Genomic DNA, 13,378 nt, shown 5'->3' on the forward strand with positions numbered 1-13,378 from the left:
AGTGTCATTTCCTCCTGTGGTCTAATAAAGTTGGTTTGGAAATATTTCATGAAAAACATACTTTTGAGTGCACAGGCACCTAATGTAGATTCCACCAGGCACGCTGAATGTGATCTGACCCTATATGGCTAAGCAATACTTCTTTAAAAGAAACATTTTTCCAAAACTGGTAGGAAACTGTAAAGATGATTTTAAGAAGCTTGTGATCTAAATTGAATGATTTTACAAAATCAGCCCTGGACATGATGTGTATATTCTCAAGAAATTACATGTTTAGTTACAGCTTTGAAAAATGCAATTACATGCAAAATACAGAGAGCACAACAATACGAAGGACTTCATGTTAGGTGAAAGATAGTTAAAAAGAGTAGTAATTGAGCACCTGTGTGTGTGTGTGTCTGTAGAGCTTTGTATTGTGCTGACTAAGAACAGAACAGGAACAGAAGAAAATTAGCTCCCTTTAAAATGAAGTTGCCGGAGTATAGGGAACCCATAGCAGCAAACATACTTCCAACTAACATAGCAAGAGAAAAAAAAAAAAAAAGTTTTCATTGGATTTTAAATGGATTTGTCTCTGGCTGCTTTTATTTCTTTGGACTTAAGCTGGTGATTAACAGACAGACTTTGAAATATCAGCTTACCTACAGCCTGACAAAATTATTGAACAGATTTTAAAGGAAATAGAATTAACCCAATGAATCTAAGGGCTTATTTTTATTAATCTAAGTGTCTTATCCTGTTCAATAAGTTCTGATGAGAAAATTATCATTTAAACAATCAGGTTTGCATACATAACTCTAAATGTAATGTTGTGATTAAGTTATATAGGTTCATAGATATTTGAAATATCACCAATACAGGTCCTATTCAGTCTAATTAGAAGTACAAGATAATTCTGTAAGGAAATTAAATATTAGCCTGTAGCAAATTCATATTAATATGTTAAAGAATTCGGGTGATTGATTGTTTCAGGTTTCCTTTTTCTGGGTTTATTCTCGGCCCTTTAACACTTCTCAAGAGGCAGAGACACTTTTTCAACTGCCACTCATAAGTAAGATTGGATTTTTATGACAACTGAATCAAATAAGGGGGCAAATTTTTTAATGAACTTTTTTTCTTTCATTTCTGTTTCCTTTAAAATCAACTAGAACACAGTCTTTTTATATACACATCTACTTAATTAAAATGCATTTACTACCTCCTCAGCAGCTAGCTTTGTGACAATTTACTCAACATTGATGGGTGAGTAAATCTCTGCAGCTATCGAGAAAGTAATGGAACATCTTTCAAATGCCCTGTCTGTCTTAGTCCTGGACTATGTCTTCAGTTGATTTTTAGAGGTAAACAAGCCGTAGAATTGTTTAACCAGATGCAGCCGAAACTGAATAAAACTTAATTTTAGTTAAAATATAGTTGTAAAAAGGTAATTGTCCTTTTTCATCTAGTGAATTTTTGCTTGTTTCACAGTATTTAATGTCTTTTCCATGTAACAATTATATTGATGTTCGTGCAAAAGCCATATATGAAGTAAAGGCTCAGTAAAAACCTCAGAGCTATCTACAGACTAACGTGGTGTTTTTGCCCTCTGTTCTGTTATTACTTAAATATTAGACTTGTTTACTGCAGTTGAACCCAAGGCAGTAAGATGAAATTATGAATTGGTAATCTGAAATCGCGAAGAAACACTTGAATTTTGGCCTTATAATGAACAGCGATGAAGAACTAAACGGTTCAGTCAGTTCTGACTCAATGACTTAAGTGCTCTCACACAGCATAATATTTTTGAGAATGAAATGTTAGCAGTGAGTGTATGGAAAAATAATATTTGATCTCTGAGTGGCTATAAATATTTTTTTCTGAGCAGAAAACATATTTGAGGAAAAATTGCAACTTTCTTACAAGACTATTGGCGTAAAATAGTTTATTATACAACTGCAAATTCTAGCTTGAGCAAGTGTATGAAATACAGTACCTGTAACAATAAAGAACAATGTTATGTATTTTAGGGGTAGTCATGTAATACGTCAAGTGTCAATTTCATGGAATTTTCAATTACAGCATCTGTTTATTTCTACCAGTATTGAGAAACATGAAATAACATGGCAGTAACAATTGTGATACATTCCTTTTGTGCAAATTACTTCTTTGACCCATGGTGTTGTAATAACCAATGCGTTTTTCTATTTGTATTCCTTGGTTTCTTGCATTTTACTGTATTTGTATATGTGTTTGTCCTTTTGCTGATGAATATGAAGGAGTCAAGGGCATCTATTATCTACTGTAAAGTTGTAGTAATAGCTTCCTGACTTCATTCAACTGTAACTTCAGGCAAAAATCTGTGAAACTGAATTGTGACAATAAAGTAATAGAATCAGAATAGAGGCAACATTAGGATTATATTTTCAGACATGGTTTGAAATAAGTGCTGAATTAGATTTAAACCAATGGTTGAGTGATGTGGGTAATACTGTTTTTTCCCATTGAAGAAATCCTGTGCAAGGCTAAAGGCACAAATATAGCACTCATGAAGAGTCAAGGAAAAGTATTTACCCCATATGAGGATTTTCTTTTTTTGACTCGGTACTGTTCTCAGCTTCTTTGAGGCATGGTAAGGTTTCTTCTACTGAGCAGAGACTACTGCATTTAACAGTGGTGGATTTGGACAGATAGGAGAAATGAATAGGTTTTAAGATTTCGGTTTTTGTATATGGATAGGAAGAATTTTATCCTAAATGTACCAAATCTTTGGAGTTGTGTCGCTAATTTGTATGGTTTTGGGCACACACATTCTGGGAGCATTGTACAATCTATCAATGTAATGAAATCGCAGAATTAAAATATGTTGTCCTGGAATGCAATGTTTCTCAAGTATGTGCCCATTATTGGCTTTGTTTAATGATGCCAATATATATTTGTATCTTACAGAAAAATCCACAGAGGGGAGGGAGTGCAAAGCTACCTTGACTGCACACTTTCTCTTGCAATATCTTTTTGTGTTTTTATGTGGATTCTATATTAAGGGCCTGCATGCATTGTCCGACAGATTATGGCTCAAAAGATTTTCACGTTAACACTGACCCAAACTGGTGTATGCTCCGGACACTTCAGGTCTGGAATTGTGTTAGTCTAACCGTGCATCAGAGCTTGTTAACTCTGTTTCTAGGTAAGATTTATTTGGCCGGACTGTGCTCTGTGCGGAGACATGGCTATGCTGCTTCTAGTTCCGGAGATGTCACTGCCAATGGTAGCTGGGGGGTTTCTTGTGACAAATGCTTACAGTAAGCTATTGAAAGGGAGAGCAGCATTAATGAGTTTTCAAGATACCACCATTGCAAATACCTGTAATATTGGTGAAAAACTGAAGTGAGGAATGTTATGCTTGATACTGACCTGTAGCATAAACAGTTTCTCTTACAGGTACAGTTTTTGCAGACAGTTTGATTAAGGTTTCCTCATAGACCTGCATGGTTTTAAGGAAAAAGGCAGTTTGCTCCATTACAGTTTCAGCTTGTGAAAACAATTTACTTGCTGCAAGTAAGTAAAGTTTACTTTGCTAGTACTTAAAGTAAAGACTGGGGAATCTGGAGCATCTTCTATTAGCTATTACTGTGTTCTCTTCTAGTATGACTCTTTTTATAACAAAAATAGAGGAGAGTTGCTTTGTCTTCATTGGTTTAGTTAAGGTGCAACTGCTATGAAGAGTAAGATATGCATAGGTGTCTGTCAGTCTCATATATTCCATATGTTTATGGGTATCATTTAAAATTCAGTAAACTCCAGATTAATAGTCAAAATGGACTGATAGTCAAATTTGTATTGATGTCTCCTCCTCCACTGCTCTTTTTGGCATCTTCTAACCTCTGTTCTTTGCTGTAAAAAGAGAAAGGAAAAAAAGAAAATAGTTTTCTGTATTTGCCTATGACCTAAGCTAGTTCTGTGTGTTAAACACTGAACGCTACAAAAGGAACAAAGGACAGTTTAGGGCTGCAGTATCCTTCTAATCTTGCACTAAGAAATGAGCTAGGAGGAACCTGTGCTTTGAGAGAGCCATTCCTTTTACAAGGAGAAAAGACCGAAAACACATAAAGATAACATGTATGAGTAGAGTATAAACAGTGCTTTAAGCCTGGCTTAGAGAAATTCTCTTTTTATATTTTGGTTCTCAAATATATACTTTCAACAAAATATCCACATGTATATGCAGAAAATATTAACACACATTGAAAGCTAAATTAAAAAGAGCTTTGAAATAATTTGAGGAAGAGAAAATAGAGGATTCATTCTTGTATTTATATCAATTGAGGTTGGTAACCTTTGGGTTCACCAACGTAAGAGTTCCCTTTTGTATGAAAGCAGCTCAGATATTTTAAATTATCCAATAAAGAATTGAAAAGATTTTTTTTCAGATTGTTCATTTCTTAAGAACCTGAGATCACAAAATTCCACTAAAAGGTTACTGCCAATGAATACATTAGTTTATACATGACTAAGTTTTCTACTAAGTGAAATGGAGGTTAAAAACTACCAAAAAATACTTAAAAAAAAAAAAAAAAAAAAAGTGCAATGACTGTGATAACTCTGTACAAAAAAAAAAGTTTATTTAAAAACAAAGTTTTTTTTTTTCTAAAGGGTAAGTGTACAATGCAGATACTAGGCAGCTGTGGAAAAATAAGCTGTAGCTGGAAGTAGCATGGCAAATGAGATTTGGGTACATATTGTTTTTATACCTGGGAAGGTTTCTTTGTATTGGGTAGGAAATATATTTTATGCAGAAATATAATAGTAATCAGTACGGAGGTGCTGTAATTCAGAGAGGGCAAATTTCAAATGATCTTTGGTCTCTGCCTTTTGATATAAATTTCAAAATATCGTTTAGATGATCAAAAGGGATACTTTCCATTTAAATTGGATTTAAGTAATAATTCAGGTTGGTTACAATATTCTTATTTTCTACGTACTTTTAAAAGCTATTTTTGACAGTAAATATTCTTCATTATATATGTGTAATTGCTGTTTTTAATTATTAAATATTTACTTTGAAAAATAAGACCAACTGGCATTCTTCAAAACTATGTGTAGGAATTTCTATTTATCATTGTCTTACAATTTAAAACAAGAATTAAACATTATACTCTGAAATGGAAGCTGCTATCCATCTTACCAAGCTACCCATCTTACCAAAACTTTTTTTTCAAGAATAGCCTCATTTTATGAGTTGTGTGTGTTTTTTTTTCTTTTGTTATAATCTTATTTCCTTTTGATCTTGCTAACTCAAATTGTCTTTGAATTACAGGGGTTTTAGCCTAAACATTAACTAGCTTCTCACCTCTGGTATTTCAACAAATTAAATCATTTTGCATGCCTATCTTGGTTACACAAGCTTGATTGTATAAGTTACCTTAGAAAGGCAAGAGGTAGTTCAGGAATTAGGCAAGGCCAAGGACTCCTTCATCAAAAGTTTTCAATTAATACTCACATATAATGTGATCTTGTGCACACAGTAAAATCCAGTTCTCATGGGTATGTGTAACAGGCTTCTGAAGCTGAATTCAGCAGTTACAGTAGTCAGCATGAACATATTCAGCGTTTCAAATACTTAAGCAACTTATTAAGTAAATTAAATACCAGTATTTGCATCTCTTAGGAGCACTGTAAATAGATTATAGCTTCTTTGTCTCTGTTCTGTAATCCAAGAAACAAACCAAGACACGCAACAAGCATTTCCATAGACTCAGAATTGGGGGATTTTCTGAGCATAGCTCTTTCTTTCACTCTGTAGTAGAAACTGGATTAATGACAGGTCTTGAGAACACCTTTATCTTCATTCTGGAAAACTGTCATTTGTGCCTGACTTGCCAGGATTTTTACCTTCAGTAACTGTAATCAACTTATTACTGGTATATGAGCAAATGTATCCATTGTAGCTAATCTTGCAAGTGAAAGATTAATGAATTTAAAATGAATTCAGAACTTGGAACGCTTCCATTCCAATCTGTCTTTTTAAAATTGTTGATTCCTATTCTCTGTATTTAAGGATAGTTCTCTTTAAATTTGGTGCAAGCCCTTTAGAATTAGATATATCCGGATAGTGGTTTGGTTTTTTTTGTTTGTTTGGAAAACTTTTATTAATTGGTGGGGAGGGTCTAGTGCTGGAAGAGGTTGCCCAGAGAGGTTTGGAGTTCCTGTGCTTGGAGTTGTTTGAAAGCTGACTGGGCAGTGTCCTGGGCAGCCTGCTCTGGGTGGCTCTGCTTGGCCTCGCGATCTCCCCAGCTCCCTCCCAGCCTCAGCCGTTCTGTGTTTCTGCCATGGTCCAGACTCCTTTCTTTGTTCAGGGACCACTAAGAGCCTTCATATAAGATCTGTACAACGCCCTCTGTTTATGTTTGTCTTTTCTGGTAATTTTATGTGAGACTATTATCTTTTCCAGAGGGGATTATTTTCATAAGTTTTGCAGATGATGGCATATTTGCAGTTCAGAGTGCCAGTATGGAAACTCGCTAATTTCTCTGAGGAGAAGCCTAACAGATGGCAGTCAAAAGAGAAAGTAAGGGGATTTGTCTTACTATTTTTCTCACAACTGAAATGCTAACTAAGTATCTAGAGTTACGAATGAAGAACTTCAGAACTATTTTGCTGATAAGAAAACAAATGTGGTCAGGTGGGGCCACGGAGCCATGCGGGATGTGAAGAGAAAGCAATGTAGGCCATCCCGATCTGACACTCATTAGCACAGTGTGGAGACAGAGGAGAAAAAACGTTAACCCAGCTGTGTACCTTAATGCCAGAATGCAGCTTGAATGGTTACTTTCAGTCAGAATAGCCATACAGAATAAATGTAAATAGCTCACACACCACTCCAGAAATGTTCCAAAATATCAGCTAAAAACTAATCACTACAGAGGTATTAGTCAACAAAACGTATGTAAACTCCCATTTTATTACCTATTGACAGAGACATTGATTTGCTAAAACCCTTGCAGGAAGGAAACAGAATACACGCAGAAGGCTGATTCAATGTGTGTCCTGTGATGCAGTATTTAAAATAGTCCTTGCTCTGACAAAGACGTTCTTGTTGCTTTTGAATCTGATGACGTATTTCTGTGCATGGAAGCATCTGTCTGTTAGGATCTGACCTGTGATTAACACCTCATTTCTGATCACTCAGCTACTGTGTGGTTTTGATAGATTTACCAGTTCTCTTATAAACCTGACCCTAACACAGCAACAAAAGCTTTTTTTCTATCTGAGGATTGGGTTATCAGGATCTATTTTATTAAATTTAAGGTGGTGCGGTGCTCCTTCACAAATCAAACTAGAAGTTAAAGGGGAAAAAATGGAGAAAGTTAGAAACCATGTGGGTGTTTTTTTGTTTGTTTGTTTTGTTTTGTTTTGTCTAGTTGATATTTGTAAAGCTGTAAATAGCTTTTTTTGAATTGATGTACAACTTTAAGCATAATTCTGTGTCAAAGAACATCATTTTTGTGTTTCAGAGGATGGGCGTATCCTGTGTTATTATGGTTTGACAATACAAGGCTTTGGGAGACTTACCTTTTGGAGGAATTCCTGTCACCTCCTAGTCCTGGCTTACCTCTTTCTCAGCTGATTTATCTGTTGAGAGCACTGCTGTGATACAGGTTAGGGAACTGATCTAGCTTTAAAAAGCTTCAACAAAATTTGTTGATCTGGTTCTCGATATGGCCACTGAAACAATTGTGTTGGCACAATTAATGGCACTACCTTGTAAAGAGAAGAATGATTAACAAGCTGTTGGAAAAGGGGGAGACTTCAGAACCCCTTGATGACCCCATATGTCATTCACGACAAAGTCAAAATGTGACTTTTCATAGCTTCAAACGAATATGGAAGAATAAATCAGAGATATATATTATTATAAGAGAAGCATAGCATACTGCAGGTAGCATACACAGTTTTATTTCATGTTGTTGACCAAATATATATAGACAAAAGGTGATTCTGAATCATTGCAGTGTTAGCTACGTGCTATAAACGAAGTAGCTGGTATCCTATACCTGTCACATTCAGTGCTTTCTTAGTGATTTCCTCTTTCCATTCCATTCCTTGCAGAACGTTACAGGGCTTTTATTATTTTTAATAATAATAAATCTTATTATTGTGGGTAAATAAGGCTCCATGCTTGTTTTTAGCCAGAACAGTCATTTTAAGGATAGTATATGTAACCTGCTGTATATTTTAGCTGATGCAAACATCACCTTAACAAGGGAGTTATTTCACTACTTGTAGTCCTGATCATCACTGAAGGGAAGGAAACCTGCATCAGTCTCTCATTTCCATGTTTGTTTCTTCTATAGTGGCCATCACCAGTGTAGAAGAACAAGGTTTATTTCACGAAAGAGCAAGCTGTTGGGCCAGTACATTAACTCTTGAGAGAGACAGAAGTTGCTCACATCTTGAAGTGGTTAACAGGAAATATGATTCATATAGGAAGTGCTTTGTACCTTATCTGGTAGTGTGACTTCATGGTCCCACTACCGAGCCGATGCGCACACTTAGTGGCTACCTGGATCCCTTTTGCAGGAGGGAGAGGAAGCTTTGGATTCTGCTGGGCAAAGGTGAAGTACACTGACTGATACCAGTTACTCCCTGTTCTCATCCTTGCATTTCTGTCAGTCTTTCGAAAAGCCCGAGAGGGCTTGTTACTTGCTGATTACTCTAACTAGCTGTAAACTACAGAAAAGCTGCTTGCTCACTCAGAAGACCAGAGCTGCTGCATTATCATCACTGCTGGTTTTCTCTCTATGGACTGCTGCCAGACAGGTAAAGGAGGTCAGTATCAAAAACTGTGTAAGGTCTGGCTAGAATATGCCAATGCAGTTAGAAAAGGCAGTTCTAAAAGGTATTATAACATTTGTTTTAAAAGAAACACTATTTACTTACCTTGCAAGTAAACAGCATTATGGAAGGGTACTGCTGGTCAAGAGCAGTGTCTCTATAAGGTATAATATAAGCTATGAAATTCATAATGGATTTCATGCCACTTACATAGTACCTTACCCATTGGATATTTTGATTTTTTAAAAATTCTTGATTTCAAAAGTACTTAAGGGAACGATCCAGCCTTGCAGTAGCAGAATGAGTGATCCAACGTTTGCTGTGTCCATCCCAAAAGAGCAGCCCAGATTCACCTGTAGGAGAGCCACAGCCGAGGGCATAAACCTGAGCTAGGATTGTACCTGATCTGTTCCATACCGGCAGATGGGATGCACCCAAGTATCTCTCAGTCACAGACCAAAGTGTATTTTTTTCAATGAAACTGGTAACAAATTCCATAACTTGTTTGGGGACTTGGATTCAAAATGTTTTGTATTTCTGTTTTAAAAACTTCCACTGTTGATTTGTGTTCTCTCGTTCACACACATGCACATATAAGCTTCTTTACAGATTCTAGTTCAAGAACACAGTATAGTTAATAGCCTGGGAAATATTTTCTGGGAACAAATAGGTACATTTCAAACATGGTCTTGCAGATACGCAATAGTTTTATCTTAAGAGAATGATTTAAAAAAAAAAAAAGTTGAAGTATATGTCTGACACTAATATTTAGGATTATGCAGTAATTCTCCCCTTTTGTTTTCTGTCGTTACTAGGATATAAGAATATGTTTTAGCTGCTTTTAATATGTGGAAGAATTGTGCTTCCCTTTTCAAGACTTAGTGGTGAAACCACTGCAGGATGTGTGAAAGGAAAAAATTTACTTCCATGTCAATGTGTTTAAAAGAAATGTTATATAATTTTGCTATATTTTGGCCACTTGTCATTTTAATTATTGGCCACTATAACAAGCTAAGTGGAAATGGGTATTCAAAGTGATGAGAGCGTTGTGAAAAAAATGTTGTTTGTTTGTTTTTTGGTATTCTTGCCATATTTATTAAATATTTTTAGAAGGGAATGGGGAGTAATAAGATGGTTTTGTGTCAATGTGTCAAAGCAGTTTTGCTTTTACAAAATAAATGTGTTGCTTTTTGATTCCATTTATCTTAACAAGAAACAAGACTGACAGTACATTTAAAGTACGTTAAGTAGGCATTAAGACAAAGTGATTTTTAAAGAGACAGGGGAGTAGCTTTTTCTTCTTATATATTGATTACGCACATTTCCTTGAGAGGAAGGGAAAAAGATAGTAGTAGATTCTAAAGGTATGTTTTCTTCTCATGTCAGCTGTAAAATTTGTAGTTTTATTTTTAAAGACAACAAAAATCTGGTCAAGGAGACAGTCTTGGGTAATATATAGCATCCACTGCATTGATTAAATGTTATGTAAACAGAATGCAGTGAAGATGGTTTGTAAAGTAAAGCAACATCTGTATGTTGTTGGCTGTTTATAAGTATCGATAAATATATTGTCTTGTTGACTGTTGAGAGTTTATCACAGGCTGTGTCATATATTTTTCTTCTAAATTCCTTAACTCTTGACATCATAAGAATGTGAAAGCTTTTCAAGTGTTTTTAAACAAACCTGTTTGTTCATCACCAGTGTGAACAAACATTTGAAAATGTTTTTCAGATGCTTTCTGAGTACTCTCAGTAACTTGTTTTCTTTCTGGGTGATCCTGATTGCACCTACGTTTTGTATTTTCAGTATGTGTGCATATACCTTTTACAGATGCCAACTTTTTTCTCAGCCGTATCTGAAATCTGTACATAGTTCTAAGCATTGCTTGTCCATTTGTGAATCATGGAATCATGCATCATGAAATGCAAGCTGCCACAATGCTGTCGTAATTGGCAGAACAGTTCATCATCTCATACTTCATTGCCTGTAAAGCTACTTTGCAAGTCCTGAGTTGTGGCTGCTGTTAAACTCCCTGGTTACGGAATTTCAAAGTTTTGTTTGTTTGTTTGTTTGTTTACAGAAGAGAAGCAAATGTTTTTCTTTTCGTGCGTATTAATACCAATGACTAGTGAAGCAATGTACTTCTAAATTGACATGTTTCACATTGTAGTTCTGGTGGATAATTCACAGAGAACTGAGTAAAGACATAACAGGAAAATACTCGTTACTACTTCTTCTCCATAGACGTCTACTCAAGGTTGCGCTCGTATATTGATAACATTTTCCTTCACCGGTTACTTTTCTCATCCATGCTGATACTTTGAGCTTGTACGTCCCAAGATACCCTCCAAATCTTAAGCTACCCTACCCCCCATTAATAAAAACATTCTTATTTCTTCTTTAGGAGCCATATCGTGATCAGCGCCATTTTTGGTATGCATAAGTCAGAATACCAGTTTCCATGAAACATTACTTTCTTTGCTTTAGAGGAATGGAGGAGGAGCTCTACAGTTGACTTTATGTACAGAAAATAATATATATGACATTTGATATCCAAGCACTGAGCAGATTTGGGTTTTCCCAGATTTTTCTGTACCAAAGTGCTTGGTCATCATTTTTTCTGGATCATCATTCTCGCTATATCAATTTACTGCAAGAAGGGAGAGCCAGAAATGGTTTATTTTTCCTTCTATGTTCTAAGAGTGAATTTAAAAAGGAGAAGGAAAAAGAATAAAAAAGCTTATTACTGCACTCAGTGAGTTTGCAAGCTGTAGCAGATGGGAACATTTTTGTATAAGAGGTTGAACTGGATCTGAATTCTAAAAATATCCTTCAACCCAAACCTGCAATTTGGTATAAGTATGACTATACACATACTAATGCCATTGGAAAATATACAGAAAGTCATGGGGACTTGCCTTACGAGAAAGTGGGACTTTGTGGAGCTGTTCATTGGAAGACCAAGGTGCAAAAATAGCAGCAAAAAAAAATAAAAATAAAAAATGCCATCTTTGCTTGCACTGTCAACGATGTGACAGTGCAAGCCTCTTCTAGCAGTATTAATTGGAAGTGTGATGGGCTGTTTTTTTTTTGATAAGGGAGAGTCATATCTCTATTAGTAGTACTGCTCATGGACAGCATTGCAAACAGCTGTCACTGAAGGTGCAGCAAAATAGCTGCTACACAGCAGAATTATGATTAACAATAGTGATGCTGTTTTAGTACCTAGAGCCACTGATCAACTGATGGCATCTCCCTGGAGTAAGCACTCTGCAGTCCCTTCAGTCTGGGCATGTGGTTAGATAAACCACAGATAAACCATACATAGACTGATTTTGCAGGCAAGAATAAAGAGATCATTGTGACTAGCTTCATGAGATTCAGTGGAAGCCTATCAGCTGTTGAATACATCAGCAAAGTTGTGTGAGGGTTTATACATTCAAAGTACAAATGATTCAAATGCGTATGATGTGTCAGTTTTTATGTCTTTGTTTTGGTCGTGGTTCGTACACTATCAAATGTTGACAAAGGGCAGTGCAGCAGATACGCTGGGAATGCATAAATGGCAGATTACCTCTTCCACAGAAATGCATTGAACTGTTCACTCCAGGCAATTGAATGACAGAGCCATCTTATCTGACCAAATGCACTTTAGTCTGTCTTTTATGCTATAATTTATTCTCACAGTGTGCTGTGAAGTCCTGCTTGAAGTTTCTATTCCCAGCATAAAACTGTTTGTCAAATTTCCATTAGGCTTAAGGTGAAAAATTAATGAGCCATTCACTTCAGATATTTCAAAACTAATACTGCTCTATTATTAATGCAGCAGAAAGTCAAAGATGTGGGTATATACAATTACGGTTCAGTGTTCAGTCAGACTTTACTTTTTTGTTCCGTAAATTTTTTGGAGAGATCATTAAAACAGTGTTTCAGGTCATAGAAGGAATTACTGTAATGAATTTTATAAGTAAACTTTTTAGACAGTTTTATTTATTAACTTTTTGTTTTATCAGATCCCAGCAGTTACTTTAATAAGCAGTTAGTGATGAAATACTGTCCATTTTGTCCAAAGTATTTTGTCCAAAGAAAACCCCAACCTGAGTCACTGGAAAAGTAGGAGTGTAGTTCTCACTTTCTGCGTCAGAAACTTTCTAAACATTACCTTTTTTGTGCTCCCAAAATAAATTTAAGAATTGATTAGCATATTTTTCTTCCTGCATTCCAACATGTTCTCCAGAGTCCTCCTTGAATTAATAGCAGTTTTAGGCCTGGCATGGTTGGATTGTTAGATTTGCACAGAGTAAGGAGGTCTGCTGCTTAATCCATTTTGCTGCTATAAAACAAAATTTTAATTATAAGCAAAATCTCAATTTTAAATTATTCTCAAAGCATTGGCTGAGCTCACTGATCCTGAAAGCACTATGCTCTCCAAGGAGCCTGGCATCCATCAGAAAAAGGTCAAGTGAGAAACTCACAAAGTTCTTCCAATATGTTGGTTTCCTTGCGAAGTTGAGCTGCAATGTTTTGCGGTTGGTACCAGACAAAGCCCATAACTACTTAAAAAAA

General features: G+C 35.7%; 1 protein-coding gene across 20 annotated transcripts in view; it reads left to right on the forward strand.

The window, feature by feature from the left end:
* The window catches only part of NAALADL2 (N-acetylated alpha-linked acidic dipeptidase like 2), a 438,404-nt gene that overhangs the window by 305,751 nt on the left and 119,275 nt on the right, over positions 1–13,378 (forward strand). The gene's annotated exons all lie outside the window — the stretch shown is intronic.

Source organism: Anser brachyrhynchus (assembly GCF_964034855.1).
Source record: "Anser brachyrhynchus genome assembly, chromosome: 9".
Classification (NCBI taxonomy): Eukaryota; Metazoa; Chordata; class Aves; order Anseriformes; family Anatidae; genus Anser; species Anser brachyrhynchus.